Source organism: Malus domestica, chromosome 07 (genome assembly GCF_042453785.1).
Source record: "Malus domestica chromosome 07, GDT2T_hap1".
NCBI lineage: Eukaryota > Viridiplantae > Streptophyta > Magnoliopsida > Rosales > Rosaceae > Malus > Malus domestica.
In genome coordinates, this window is record NC_091667.1 from 20,405,371 (window position 1) to 20,420,330 (window position 14,960).

Consider the following 14,960-nt stretch of genomic DNA (forward strand, 5'->3'; position numbering starts at 1 on the left):
CCCTTGGCAACCATTACTGAGGCAAAAATAGAAAACTTCGTATGGAAGAACATCCTTTGCAGATTCAGCATTCCCAATGTGATAGTCACTGACAACGGGCGACAGTTCAACAACAATAAGTTCAGGATGTTCTGCTCTAAGTTCAACATCAACTTATGTTTTGCCTTCCCAGCTCATCCCAGTCTAATAGACAAGTTGAAGCCATTAACAAAATAATCAAGCCAACTTTGAAAACCAGCTTGGACAAGGCTAAAGGTTGTTGGCCATAATTTGTACCCTAAGTTCTTTGGTCATACCGCACTTTGTATCGGACGTCAACAGGAGAAACCTCATTCTCACTTGCCTTTGGTATAGAAGCAGTTGCCCCAGTTGAGCTTGAGCAAGCAACGTTCCAAGTCCAAAACTACGTGCAAAGTGAAAATTACAAACAACTTACCCTCAACTTAGATCTAGTCGAGGAACACAGAAACCAAGCTCACTTAAGGAATGTCGCCTACAATCAGCGCATCTCCAACTACTATGACTCAAGGGTCAAACCTTGTTCTTTCAAAGTGGGGGACTGGGTATTGAATGAACACTTAGTCTAAACTGGGATGGACCGTTTGAAGTTGTTGGCATCAGTCGCCCTGGCTCCTACAAGCTTAGAAGCTCCGATGGCAAGACCTTTGGCCATCCATGGAACGTTGATCACTTGAAGTACTATTACAAGTAAACTCACATTGTACAAGTGTTAAGCTTCAGCCGTTCGACATCCTATGTAACGAAGACCATTTGGCATGAATTCAATAAAGAGGTGATTTAGACAACTCGGTCATAATCCTCTTACATTCTTAGCAATGAAACACTTGGGTTCAAAGCTTCAACATGAATACTTCCAACATGAAACAAAGTCTAAGTATATATCAACAAGACTATACAAATAAACTAACAGCTTCATAGTATATTCATTCAATCATACATTCCAACACATTCATACATAAGCCAACTGTGTTTCGAAAGGGTCCAACACATTCATACTAAATTACCACCTGCAAACGTAAAGTATCCAAATGTAGATCGCCGTTGAGTGATAGAACCTGCCCAATCTGCATCTATATACCCTTCAACATTCAAATGACCATTCTTGGAAAAAACCAAGCCTCTGCTAGGAGCCATCTTCAAGTACCTCAAAATACGGGTTACTGCATCCATATGAGCTTCACTAGGTGAGTGCATAAACTAACTTACCACACTAACTGCATAAGCAATGTCAGGGCAAGTGTGAGACAAATAAATTAATCTCCCTACAAGCCTCTTATACCGTTCCTTATGAGTAAGAACTTGATGTGGAAATAAGCCTGGACGATGATTCTGTTCAATCGGAGTATCAACAGGTTTGCAATATATCATACCTGTTTTAGCTAATAAATCAAGAACATAATTCCGTTGAGACAGAAAAATACCATGCTTGGATCGTGCAACCTCGATTCCAAGAAAATACTTCAAATCACCCAATTCTTTCATCTCAAATTCAACAGCTAGGTACTTTTGAAGGCGTTGTATCTCATTATGATCATCACCATTCATTATCATGTCATCAACATAAATAATCAACGCAGTTAGCTTACCATTTTGTCGCTTTAAAAACAAAGTATGATCTGAATGACTCTGGATATACCCAAACTTCTTCATTGAACTTGTAAACCTTCCAAACCACGCTCTAGGAGATTGTTTCAAACCATACAAAGTCTTTCATAACCTGCATACAACTCCTTTTCCAGGAGATGTTCCAATACCAGGTGGGAGATCCATATAAACTTCATCCTTAAAATCACCATGAAGGAAAGCATTCTTAACATCAAACTGCAACAGAGGTCAATCCTGGTTTGCTGCTAAGGACAAAAGAACACGCACAGTATTAAGTTTAGCAACATAAGCAAAAGTCTCCTAGTAGTCCACCCATAGGTTTGAGTATAACCATTAGCAACTAATCTGGCTTTATACCGGTCAATAGAACCATCTACTTTGTGCTTAATAGTAAACACCCATCTACATCCAACGGCTTTCTTCCCGTTTGGTAAAGGAACCAAATCCCAAGTAGAATTCTTTACCAAAGCTTCCATCTCAACTTTCATGGCATTAACCCACTTAGGTTCAAACGAAGCATCTTGCAATTTTGTTGGAATTGATACACTAGATAGCTGACATATGTAAGATGCATATGGTTTGGACAAACGATGAGTAGACACATAATTGTTGATAGGATATTTGGCTTTGGCATGCATATCAGGCTTATATTATATTTTAGATTTTCCATGATCAGCTCATGGAGGCAACTGATAAGTAGAAGAATCGTCAGAATTTACCTCATGTATGCCACCATCTTGTACCAAACTGTTAGAAGAATCATCATTGGACGAACCATCATCAGGCAACTCGTTAGACATATCAGCAGCAGGCATCCTATCATCAGAAGGTAATTCGTCAGGCATACTAACAGGCAACTCGCTAGGCACATCTAATCTGTCGTCAGTAGAAATAGTTTCGAGAATGACAAGTGATCGATCACTATCTGTAGCCGACTGATCAGTATAACACAACATAATAGGTTATGTTCCCAACTCTGCCTGAAACACATCATCCATACCATCTCTTTGAATCTGCACTTTACTCCCCATCTCCCCCTGAAGTGGAGAGTTAGAAGAGGGCTTCACAAAATACGAAACTACCTCGTGGAATGTGACATCCATGGTAATATAAGTTTTTTTAGTCGAAGGATGATAACACTTATAACCTTTTTAATTGTTAGCCTACCCAATATAGATGCATTGGAAAGCACATGCATCAAGTTTACTTCGCTGATAAGAGTAGACATGCATATACGCAATACACCTAAACACTTTCGAATGAAGCTTTGATACAAAAACAAGAGAAACATATTTTTGTAGCACATCAAGCGGTGTCTGAAAATCAAGAACCCTACTTGGAACACGATTGATCAAATACACAGCAGCTAAAACAGCATAACCCCACAAATGATTAGGAACACATTTATCCAACATCAAGGAACTAGCAACCTCCATTATTTGACGATTCTTCCACTCAAACACACCATTTTGTTAGGGTGTAAACGGAGTAATCGTCTGGTGAATAATACCATAATCACGAAAAAAAAAACATGCCAAAGTGTGATTCACATATTCTCCTCTGTTATCAGACCTGAAGACCTTAACTTTGGTCTGAAACTGAGTAGACACCATTGTACAAAATTCTTGAAGAAGTAACGGAACATCACTCTTATTCTTCATCAAAAACATCCAAGTTAACCGAGTACAATCATTAATAAAAGTAACAAACCAACGGAATCCATTAGAAGTAACTTTCACCGGACCCCACACATCAGAATGTATCAAATCAAATGGCAAAGTAGCTTTAGAATCACTTACAGGAAATGAAGCACAATGACTCTTAGCCATGACACATGTTTCGCACTTGAACTTTGAATCACCACAAGTGCGAAACAAAGAAGGAAATAGATGCTTCATATAACTGAATAATGGATGTCCCAATCGTCGATGCCACAACCAAATTTGATGTCTGTCATCCACTTTAGCACTTAAAACTTGATGATTATTTGAACCGGAAACAATAGTATCCTCCATAGTCAAGATGTATAAACCCCGTATTCTTTTACCACGACCAATTATCTTCTAAGTTCTAATGTCTTGAAAATAACAATACGTAGGGTAGAAATGAGCATAACAATATAAGGTATCAAGAAGTTTTTCGACAAACAAAAGATTGCACTTAACATCAGGAACAAGTAAAGCACGGATCAATGATAAGGATGGAGTCTGAGAGATAATGTCTTTGCCCTTCACAGGGGAAGGTGCTCCATTTGCATTAGTAATATACGGATCACGAACATAGTCACATAACTCATCAAACACTCTAGGGTCACTAGTCACATGATCAATGGCCCCAGTATCAATTATCCATTTATTTTTTCCACCAAGATGCATAACAACACTATGATTATATTGAGCCATTGAACAAAATCACGAACAATAAAGGCACAAAAGATACGCAGACTGTAGCAATCACTTTCAAGGCACTATAGCAGAGTACTATTCACGCTGTAGCAATTACTGTTTACAACACTGTAGAGGATCACTGTTCACAAAGCAGACTAGTGTTCACGTACTGTAGCAAAGCGATGTACTGTAGCGCAACACTATTCACTTTTTTTTTTTTTTTTTTTCAATTTAGGGTTTAGGGTTTAGGGAAGGAAATCACGAAAAATGTGGACACAAAATTAAAGCACACATGTCACCAAGAGCGAACTGCTCTGATGCCATATTAAACTAAACATGGTAAATACCAAAAATATATATGACAATATTTGGGAATTTCTTATCTGTTCATTAATCTTTAAAGTGAAGTATATATAGGAGTTACAATTGGTATTACATATATACTTCACCAATGTGGGATAATAAACTACTATTTACACTTTAACTAATATATAACTCGCAACAGATAAAGGGGGACTTTGGGGGAACATTCCTTGGTAGCTTTCTTCCTCCGATGCATGCATATATAATTAAATGCATGACTCTGAGTCCCCAAAGAATAGACACCACATAATCCACGCGCAGTTGATAATTTGTAAGGCACATTTTGTTCCTATGTTGTTGACTGCTAGCAGCGTTTAGATTCTTCATGACAAAAATAAATTGGCCCCTTAACAAAATACATAACTTGGCATAATCTCACTCTAATATTTCTTACATGTCATAATCTCATCAAAAAATATTTTATTGAGAGAGAGAGAGAGAGAGAGAGAGAGAGAGAGAGAGAGAAAATGCTCCTTATGTTTGACCTTCTCTGTGTTGGAAAATATTCATACGCTTGAGAGGAAAATGTGTTTTGCTTTCAAATATTTATAAAGCTTATATATATATATATATATATGCTGGTGGTACACATTCTTGTCGATCTTAAAAAAAAAAAATTCCAATATCTTCATAATGGTATTGTTGAAACTTGAAATATCGACGTGTATTATTTATCAATACTGTTTTTAACTTCTTTTAGTAGGATTCAATTTGAAACCTTTTTTTTTAAGAAAAGCAATAAGCAATACCTGGTTTAGTCGGGTGACTTCACCTTCTGCACCCAAACTTGAGATTAATGAATTTAATGTCGTTATCTGTTAAAAAAAAATAGTATAAGATGAAGGGTTGAAAATTAATAATTTTTTTAAGGAGTGTAATTTAGGTATATATGGAGTTTATCTTCAAGGACTTCGAATCAACTTAAGCATAAATCATAATATTAGGTTATTACTCATGTATCGTGAGACCAACTATTTTATCCATAATTTTCAACAAAAAGAAGAGAAAATAGCACTTTCAACCTTTCATTAATTTATCTAGAACTTAACCATAAAATTTTTTACGACACATTTTTTAATAAAATATTGTCATCTAGTCAAACTCCACAAGCACTTTGTACTTATATACTGAGTTGTACATAAAGAAAATGTGACGGAATATTTGGTTTAAGTCAATCAACGGAGGCCTGCAGAAAGATCACAAAAATCTTTCTACTGGTGATCACAAAGCATTGCAACGTTACCACTTCTCTAGAAAATTCCAATACGAGCACATTATCCACAAGAAAATAATAACAAAGTCTGATTGTATATTAATTATTATCCTGTGACAGCAGTATTTGCAACTTTTAAAATGACACAACACAATTAACTACCATAAAAATAGTTTATTAGCCTTCACCTGTATGGATTATGGAGGTATCTGGATTTGATAATCGAAAATTAGGCATCTGCAGACCGCATCTTGATAATTAAAATGCGTTTAGAAAAGGTAGATCTCTTATTATATTAATTTCATGAAATTGACAATCATGCATACCACAAGCTTCACGTTCTAAAGTTGATCATTTTGCTAGTGTGATTCCTTGAAAGTTGAAACTCATCCATACGGACTTTTGCTAGACATTGCCCAACTTTGATTAAATTTTAAGATGGGCTTTGAACAATATTTAAGCTAAGTTTTTGGGCTTCCATTTGATCTTTGGGTGAGCTTGTAATTAACTTTCAATCTACATAAAGAGAGAAAAATAAATCCATAAGAATCATATGACTGTAGGTTAAATCTAAACACTGTAAATAGTAGTGACGGATTCAAGAATTTTGCTTGTGGGAGACAAGATGAAGCATGCATGCCACTTGTTACTTGTTTCCCTTGTTCGTCTCCATCTTTTTTAAGTATTTTGTCGAGCACCTATCCTTGTAGCTGCCTTGCTCAAGAACATAAAAAATCCGAATATTTCGTGTGAGGTAGTAATGTCAAACTGGGGACAATATTGTTCTTGTTGATGCACAAAATCAGTGAGGACTTTGGTACAACAGAAAGTGTCAAGTTTGTGACCTTCACTAGATTGCTTTGGTCACTAGTGTGGATAAGTATGTAAATGGATAGAGACAGGGAAGCAAACACAAGATGTACGTGGTTCACCCAGATTGGCTACGTCCACGGAGTAGAAGAGTTCTCATTAATTGTGAAGGGTTTACACAAGTACATCGGTTCAAGCTCTCCTTTAGTAAGTACTAGTGAATGATTTAGTACAAATGACATTAGGGATTATTGTGGGAGAATGATCTCCTTTTATAGAAGAGAGTTTCTAGCTTTGCTCTGGCCTTGACACGTGTCATGATGTGATTAGCCTTTGATGTTGACACGTGTCATCCTGTGATTGGCCTCTTGGTGTTGACATGTGTTGCGCTGTGATTTGCCTCCTGGTTGGAGGGAAACTCTTCTGGGTCCTTGACGGTATAATGTTGACCGATGCTTGGTAGTTTCGGGATTGGTCAAGTATGATACAAATAGTGCTCCCCTATGTTCCCGAGTGAGGAAAGCTCATCGGTTGGGGACTTGCAAGATCCAAGCCGCTGAGTAATCACGAAACTTCTAAGTACTGAAGTGTGGTATCATTTTCACTTGCCTTATCTATCTCATAAGTAGATGTGGCATCTTTTTTGGAAGTACTTTTCCTCCATCCAGGGGTGGTATCTTTAACTGATAGAGATGCACAAGGTAATGTATCAATTTCACTTGAAGCTTACTTGTAGTTTCAGGCTTGGTCAAGTGCGATATAAACCCTATAGTAGAAGTCCCCCAAGTCTCTAAGCTAGGAGATCTGCCGAAAGAGGTGATAGACAAAGTAAGCAATCAGAGTTCCAAGCAGTCAGTCTTAGATTGAAAGTTTGATATCGTGTTCCGGCTGATTGTTCTCATTCTCCTTGTTTTGTAGACATCAACAAGGACAAAGAAAAGGACATGGAGAGGAGATGATATGAGATACTTTTGCTTTTGAAGAAGTATCTTTCTACATGCTTATTCTTGAACTGGGCTGGAGGGTTTTCTGGTTTCCTCTAGAGTATAATGCCGACTCAAGAATTTGAGGGTCAAAACCAGTCCATCAAATTAAGAGTGCATTCGACCTTTAAGATATGAGATACTTTTGCTATTGACAAAGTAATAGATGAATCGGCAAGTGTTCTGTTGCGCTTGTCTCCACATGCTTCCTTGTATCCTTCTCACTTGCCCTATTTGTTCCTTAGGCAAATGTGGTATCTTTTCTGGAAGCATAAGATGTTGAAGATGAGTACTCGAAAGCAATAACATGTAAGTAATCAGGCAAGGAGTTGCAGGCAGTCAGTTCCTAACTGGAAGCTTGATTCCAAGTGCTGACTGATTACTCTATTTCTCCTTATCTTGCAGGTAAGAACAAGGGTAAAGGAAAAGACGGGGGAAAAAGCATGATATGGGATACTCTTGCTTTTAACCCTGATGATATGAGATACTTTTTCTTTGGTGTGGCTTGTTTGCAGAGGTATTATCGGGGGGAAAAGAAGCTGAGTATTTCGAGAGACTCTGCTGAGAGTACCCTATAGGATATGAAGACAAGTTGAGCATTTTTTCATTTGCAGGTTTGCCTGGCTATGGAGGATGAAGGTCGACATATATAGGAATTGTCCTAACAGCGAGTAGTAACACTGTTCCTTTACCCTTCTCAGTCATAGCAATGTAATGGGAGCTGTAAGATTCACGTGTTTTAACTTTGTCAGAGCACTTTGAAAAAGTGGTCTGTGGTATCTGGAAAGCTGATGTTGCGTGTGAAGATTGTAGACAAGCTTTATCCAAGGAAATCTGGCTCTTGAAGTTCGGAAAGCGGTGCCTCTTCGGTTTTCAAACAAGCAATCATGTTGGGGATCTGGCTCTCGAGATTCGGAGAATGGTGCCTCTTCAATTTTTGAGAAAGCAATCATGTTGGGAGTCTGGCTTTCAAGATTTGGAGAGCGGTGCCTATTCAATTTTTGAGAAAGCAATCATGTTGGGAGTCTCGTTTTCGAGATTCAGAAAGCGGCGCCTCTTCGATTTTTGAGAAAACAATCCTGATGGGAGTCTGGCTCTCGAGATTCGGATAGTGGTGCCTCTTCGATTTTTGAGCAAGTAATCCTGTTGGGAGTGTTTTCTCGCATGTGAGTAAAGGTTGGGCATTTTTGCCAGTCTGCCTTGCCACGGAGCACAAAGGTTGACACACATAGGGACTTTCCAGTTATCAAGCAGTGGTGCTATTCTTTTACCCTTGCGGGTAATAGTAGGGTAGCTGGACCTTCAAAATTTATGTGTCTAAACTTTGTCAAAGATCTTTGGTTAAGTGAAGCATGTAGGTTGAGGTAATGCTCCTTAATTTCCCGAGTGAGGAAAACTTCTCGGTTGGAGACTTGAAAAATCCAAGTCACTGAGTAGTTGTGAAACTTCCAAGTACCGAGGTGTAGTAGCATATGGTAGGAGTCCCCCAAGTCTCCTGTCGAGGGAGTTGACGAAGGAGGTGTCTTGGTAGTAGCCAAGTTTCCAAAGTAACAAAACTTCACCATTTTCCTTTCTAAGTGGTAGCTCAAAACTCCTTTTTCATCTACATTTGTTATGAAAGTTATTAGGCCCAAAGCAGGGGAGGCCTAGGCTTTCCTTTCTTTTTTATTTATTTTTTTGAAATTTCAAAATTTTGATTTTGATTTTTTTTTTCGAATTTTCGAATATATATTTGAAACTTTATAGGTGAAGCTTTGGTGTTGAAGCTTTTGTAGGTGAAGCTTTGGAGTTGAAGCTTTGTAGGTGAACCTTTTGTGTTGAAGCTTTTGTAGGTGAAGCTTTGTAGGTGAAGCTTTGAGGTTGAAGCTTTGTAGGTGAAGCTTTGAAGTTGAAGCGTTTGTGTTGAAGCTTTGTAGGTGAAGCTTTAGAGTTGAAGCTTTTGTAGGTGAAGCTTTGGAGTTGAAGCTTTGTAGGTGAAGCTTTGATGTTGAAGCTTTGTAGGTGAAGCTTTGTAGGTGAAGCTTTGGTGTTGAAGCTTTTGTAGGTAAAGCTTTGGAGTTGAAGCTTTGTAGGTGAAGCTTTGATGTTGAAGCTTTGTAGGTGAAGCTTTGTTGACACCATAAATTGATTTTGCTTCACACTATCTTGATCAAGAGTGTGTGAAGCTTTTGGCATTTGTAGTTGCCCTCCATTTGTTGAAGCTTTTGTTGGTGAAGCTTTTGTGGTGAAGCTTTTGTTGGGTACCATAAATTGATTTTGCTTCACACTATCTTGATCAAGAGTGTGTGAAGCTTTTAGCATTTGTACTTGCCCTCCATTTGTTGAAGTTTTTGTGGTGAAGCTTTTGTGTTGAAGCTTTGTAAGTGAAGCTTTGAGATTGAAGCTTTGTTGGGTACCATGAATTGATTTTGCTTCACACTATCTTGATCAAGAGTGTGTGAAGCTTTTGAGAATTGTAGTTGCCCTCTATTTGTTGAAGCTTTTGTGGTGAAGCTTTGTAGGTGAAGTTTTGAGGTTGAAGCTTTGTTGGGTACCATGAATTGATTTTGCTTTACACTATCTTGATCTAAAGTGTGTGAAGCTTTTGAGAATTGTAGTTGCCTTCCATTTGTTGAAGCTTTTGTGGTGAAGCTTTGTTGGGTACCATGAATTGATTTTGCTTCACACTATCTTGATCAACAGTGTGTGAAGCTATTGAGAATTGTAGTTGCCCTCCATTTGTTGAAGTTGTTGAATTTCCCAATTTCCTTTTTTTTTTTTTTTTTTGGGAAAACTAGAAATTTGAAAATGTGGGAGAGACAATATATACAAATTTTACTTCCACAATGTTGAGCAAGAAATTGTGATGCAAGCCACACCTTGTAGTAGTCGAAGGTTTGGATGAACCATATAAATTGAATTTGCTTCGAACAGTCTTGATCAAGAGTGTGTGAAGCTTTCTACGAGTTGTAGTGTTCGCATTGTTACAGAGGAGAAATGTCTGAAGTAGATGCAAGAAGGTTGAAGAGTTTGATCTTCGTATAACATGCACTGAAGCCGTTGTTAGCTTGCAATAAGACTTTGTTGGTGACTATAACTCTTGTTAGGCATGAGTGTTCCCCTAGTTGAGTTAACTTGAGGGTTTTTTATTATTTGTGAATGCTAAGAGTTCACATGTACAAGTTGTACCACTCGTCTTCTGGTTGGTGGAATGAATGGTAAGTTTCTTTCATCACTTGGTTAGTGGTATGAAGGTGAGTTCCGTCATCACCTTTCATCACATTTCATCACCTGGTTGGTGGCACGAAGGTGAGTTCCTTCTTCACCTGGTTGGTGATAAGAGTGGCAAGTTGCCAAATAATATTAGAGTACGGGTTGTACATTTCATCACCCAGATGGTGGTACGAAGGTGAGTTCTTTCATCACCTAGTTGGTGAGAATAAGGGCAAGGTGTCGAGGCATATTGTAGCAAGTGCCGAATGACACAAAGTATGCTGAACCCTTTTGAAGCACAGTTGGCTTATGTATGGATGTGTTGGAATGTATGATGTTTATGTATGAATGTGTTGGAATGTATGATGTTTATGTTGATTGACATGAGTGATGCTTATGAATGTTTTTCTATGAATGAAGGGATCTATGCTTTCGATATGTGAACCATGTTGGTTGTAACACTTAGTATCACATACTTTGTGTCAAAGTACGCATGTTGAAGCTCTGAGTTTGAGTATAGAGGTAGGTCAGCGTAAACTAAGTGTTCCAGTGCTAGGAATGCAAAAGACTCAGAAGAAGTTTTCTGAATTCCCTCTTCTTTAAATATTTTCCGAATGGCTTGTGTGACAAAAGATCTCAAGCGGTTGAAGGTCAAAACATTTGTAATGTGTTTGCCTTCTTATAATAGCATTTCCTTAAGTACCTAGTCCTCCACTTTGAAAGAGTAAGGCTTGGCCCCATAGTCATAATAGTCGACAGTACGTTCACCCCTGGTTGTCTTGATACGAACTTTTATCCCTCTTGTTGTAATGGGCTTGCTGAGAGTAAAAATTCTTCCTCTTACCAAGAGACAAATACGTTTGGTGACTTAGCGAGTAGCTAAATGAGGCAGGAGATGATGTAATGGGTGTTTGAATGACCAAGTTCTCCTCACTTAGTAGAACTTGACTTCCACTTCCCACTTGTTGATAGGGGTTAACCATATGGGGGTTCCCTTGGTATGTCCTTGCTTCGGTGAATGCGTGGTTGTAAGCTTGTGCCATCACCTCAGAGTAAGTCTTCCAAGTGTTGGCATTGATTATGTACTTGAAGAAACAATCACGCAGGCCTGCCGTGAAGTCTTTGAGAGCGGTCTTGTCATCTGCCTTGGTGCAGCGAGAATACTCATGGCTGAAGCAACCGGCATACTCTCTTAGCGACTCGTCCGACTTCTAGCGAATAGTGTATAAGTCATCTGCAGAATGTAAGCAACCGGTCTGGAAGATGTGTTGAGAGACAAAAAGTTTCCTTAGTTTCTCAAATGAGTCTACTATCTTGAGTGGAAGACGACAATAACAATTTAGAGCTCCACCAGAGAGGGTGGAAGGGAAGAGAAGACATCACTCTTCGTTGGTGTGCATCTGATATGCCATGGTGGACTAAAAAAGGTTAAGGTGTTCAATCGGGTCCTCCCTTTCAGTATAGAGTTGTAAACCAAGCTTTTGTTTTGTCTTCGCTTAAAGGGAGGTGTCGAGGATCCTCCTTGTGAGAGGGCCAGGCTTGGGTTGGCTCCAGTCAGGTATCTCAGTGTGAGGACCTGTATTTTCAAAAATAATCATATATAATTATGTGTTGTGTATACTTATTAATTTAAAAAAAAAATTTGTATTACTTCTTATTTAATTGTTAATTCCTTTATTTCATTTTTCCATACTCTAATTTACTGTTATTTTGAACCAAATAAGTTCAGTACACCATTACGGTAGTATTTGAACTATATATTCATATTATTCATCTTCTTTCCTTTTACATTATTTTATTAAGCTGTTTGTTCTATTCTAATTGGACCAAAACCATAGCCAATTAAAGGGCTTTTACATCATTCCTATCGATAGCTTTGAGGCGGTGTAAGTTTGCTTGGTCTGATCTCACCTTCCTCTGTGCCGACTTCCTTCTCCTATAAATAGAATGTTATTGCTTCGGTTTTCTTCGCTGGCGAGATGAAACGTTTTCTATCGGGGTCTACTCTCTCTCAGGTTTAAAGAGTTTTCCTTTCTAGGTTTTCCTCTTAGTTATTTGTCTCATATCACTGTATGTTATTAATAAATTATAAATGTTTGTATCTAAACCAAAAAGGGGCTGCTGGGCATCGTTATGCGTATGTATTTGAATTCGTTCATACTGCTGATTTAGTTTTATAGAAAAGTCTTTCTATTCATATTGTTCTTTAGTGATAGCCTTTTATGTTCTGTATTTCGCATGTTACATAACAATACCATATTCATTCCTATTCTTGGAAAGGCACTTAACTTTAGGAGACTTGGATGCTGCTCTATTGCAAAGAGAAGAGTCGAAGCATGTACTGCATATATATGTATATGTATGGATGCATGTCTGTTGTTAAATGAATAAGCATGTTGGTAAATGGTTTTATGTAGTTTAATTTATACATATTACTTGAATGGTTTAGAAGGCAAAAGACTTTTGAATAAGCACTATACATGTTTGCTATATAAGAAACTATTTTGTACAGCATTATAGTCAACCAAATGACTTTTGAATTGAGTACCGTGGAACTGATGAGTTTTAAGTGTGTTGATTAGTATTAAAGTTCACATAAGGCATTTGGTAATTTTCTTATACTTGTGAATAGGAGCTTATCACAGTTGTGGTTTCTTGTGTTAATATATCGGAGCAATGCTTTGGAATCCAGGTAGGGGAAATACGGCAGACCTTTACGGAGATTGGCTTTATTAAATTTTGTGAAGCATTATATTATTATTGTTATTGATCTTGTTGGTTGATTAATGTGATCTGGTTTATTAATTGGACAAATACTGCTCTTGCGTGTTTACTTGTTATTGGTTATGGAATTATTGGTGAAATGCTATTCGCTGAGAATATGTTGTGGTACATGTGAACGATGAAATGAGATTATTTGTGCATTACTCATGTATGATAATAGTTGGAAGTTCGGTGTTGAGAAAGGAACTGGAAATGAGGGTAGTTGGAAAGAATCTTTTGTGTAGTTGAGCCAAACTCTTAGCAGGTACCAGGTCTCAGGTGAGCCCACAGTGCACAGATTCTTTAAGGGTAATTCGGGACTGGCGACGTAGAGTTTGAGCAAGATGACTAACAAAAGGGGAAATTGGGATGATTGAGTTACAGGGGGTTAATTTGTATATTAAAACATTCGAACCACCACTGCAGAGGTAAAATGCACGGTATGGGACGTGCAGGTCCACGTGTTTTATTACATGAATTAACGGGTAGAGATGAAGAGTATTGTATCGCACTCATGCATTGTTGATGATAATAATTTGGTACTTGATTACATGATTTTATGACACTTAATTTAATATTGTCAATTTACTGTGATAAGGTTATGTCCCTACTGAGCTGTTGAAGCTCACCCCTCTATTGTTATGCAGGTTTACGAACTAAACAATCTAAGAGGGTAGACGGGATGAGATCGGATTAAGTGTGAGGATAGAATTTTGTATTTCTTTATTTTAGCATTGTAAAGAATTATTGAGTTATTTTAAATAAGAAGAATTTTATTTTTCACTCCGTTATTTCAGTTTTATTTTAATTAGTTAGCTTTTATCTCACGTTTCGGATTCGGAGTTATTTTTCCTATTGACCCCGGGACCGGGGCGTGACACTCAGCCTGATGTTCAGCCTTCAACTTGTTTACTTCCTCAAGGAGTTGTAGGACAAGGGGGTCCTGAGTGGAGTCATGTCACACTGGAATTTTCTTTCGTAAGTCTCCATCGCCTCTTGGAAGTAGGAAAGTTTGAGTAAGAGCGTGTGATTTTTCCTTGGACTCGTTGTACTGACTTCTAGGGTGAGTCTGTTGGAATACCTCCGAGTCCCATGTAGCTTCATGTTCTTCTGGGACCTGTCGTTCATTCCCTAGATAGGCAGCTGGCCTGGGTCGTGGGAAGGGACCGAGTCTTTCAGAAACCATTGGGTCATTGATCTTCGAGTTTATGTGGATGAGATTCTCTCGACGTTGCTTTAGGAAGTCTCGGCAGTCACGATAAACAGCTTTCGATCCTTCCAACCCTTCTGCAAGGAGGTGTCTTCCTCCACTTCTCCTGCTTCGGGTAACTGGGTTAAGAGAAGTCTTATGTTGATCAATGTTTTGATGATTAGCTCGCTTCTCATCAAAGATACCCATGTCGAATGATGGTGACCCTCCGTGTTGGGGGGCACCCATATGATGGTTAATGTCCACAGGGGCAAAAAGCTCGCATGTTTGAGTACGCCTAGTTTCATGAAACATCTCGAAGAGTTTCTCATACTGTTCTTGGAAGATCTCATTCTTTATTGCTATCTTGTTGTTCTAAGCCTCCAGCTCCTCGACTTTAGCTTGAAGAGCAAGCTTCTTTCGTTCCTTCTTTT

At 38.3% G+C, this 14,960-nt stretch overlaps 1 long non-coding RNA gene across 1 annotated transcript; it reads left to right on the forward strand.

Moving 5' to 3' along the window:
* The first annotated feature begins 12,453 nt into the window (after positions 1 to 12,453).
* Positions 12,454 to 14,124, forward strand: LOC108170806 (uncharacterized). Its single transcript, XR_011583233.1, has 3 exons — positions 12,454 to 12,589; positions 13,207 to 13,266; positions 13,985 to 14,124. It is a non-coding gene; the product is annotated as an uncharacterized lncRNA (long non-coding RNA).
* Positions 14,125 to 14,960: the final 836 nt, after the last annotated feature.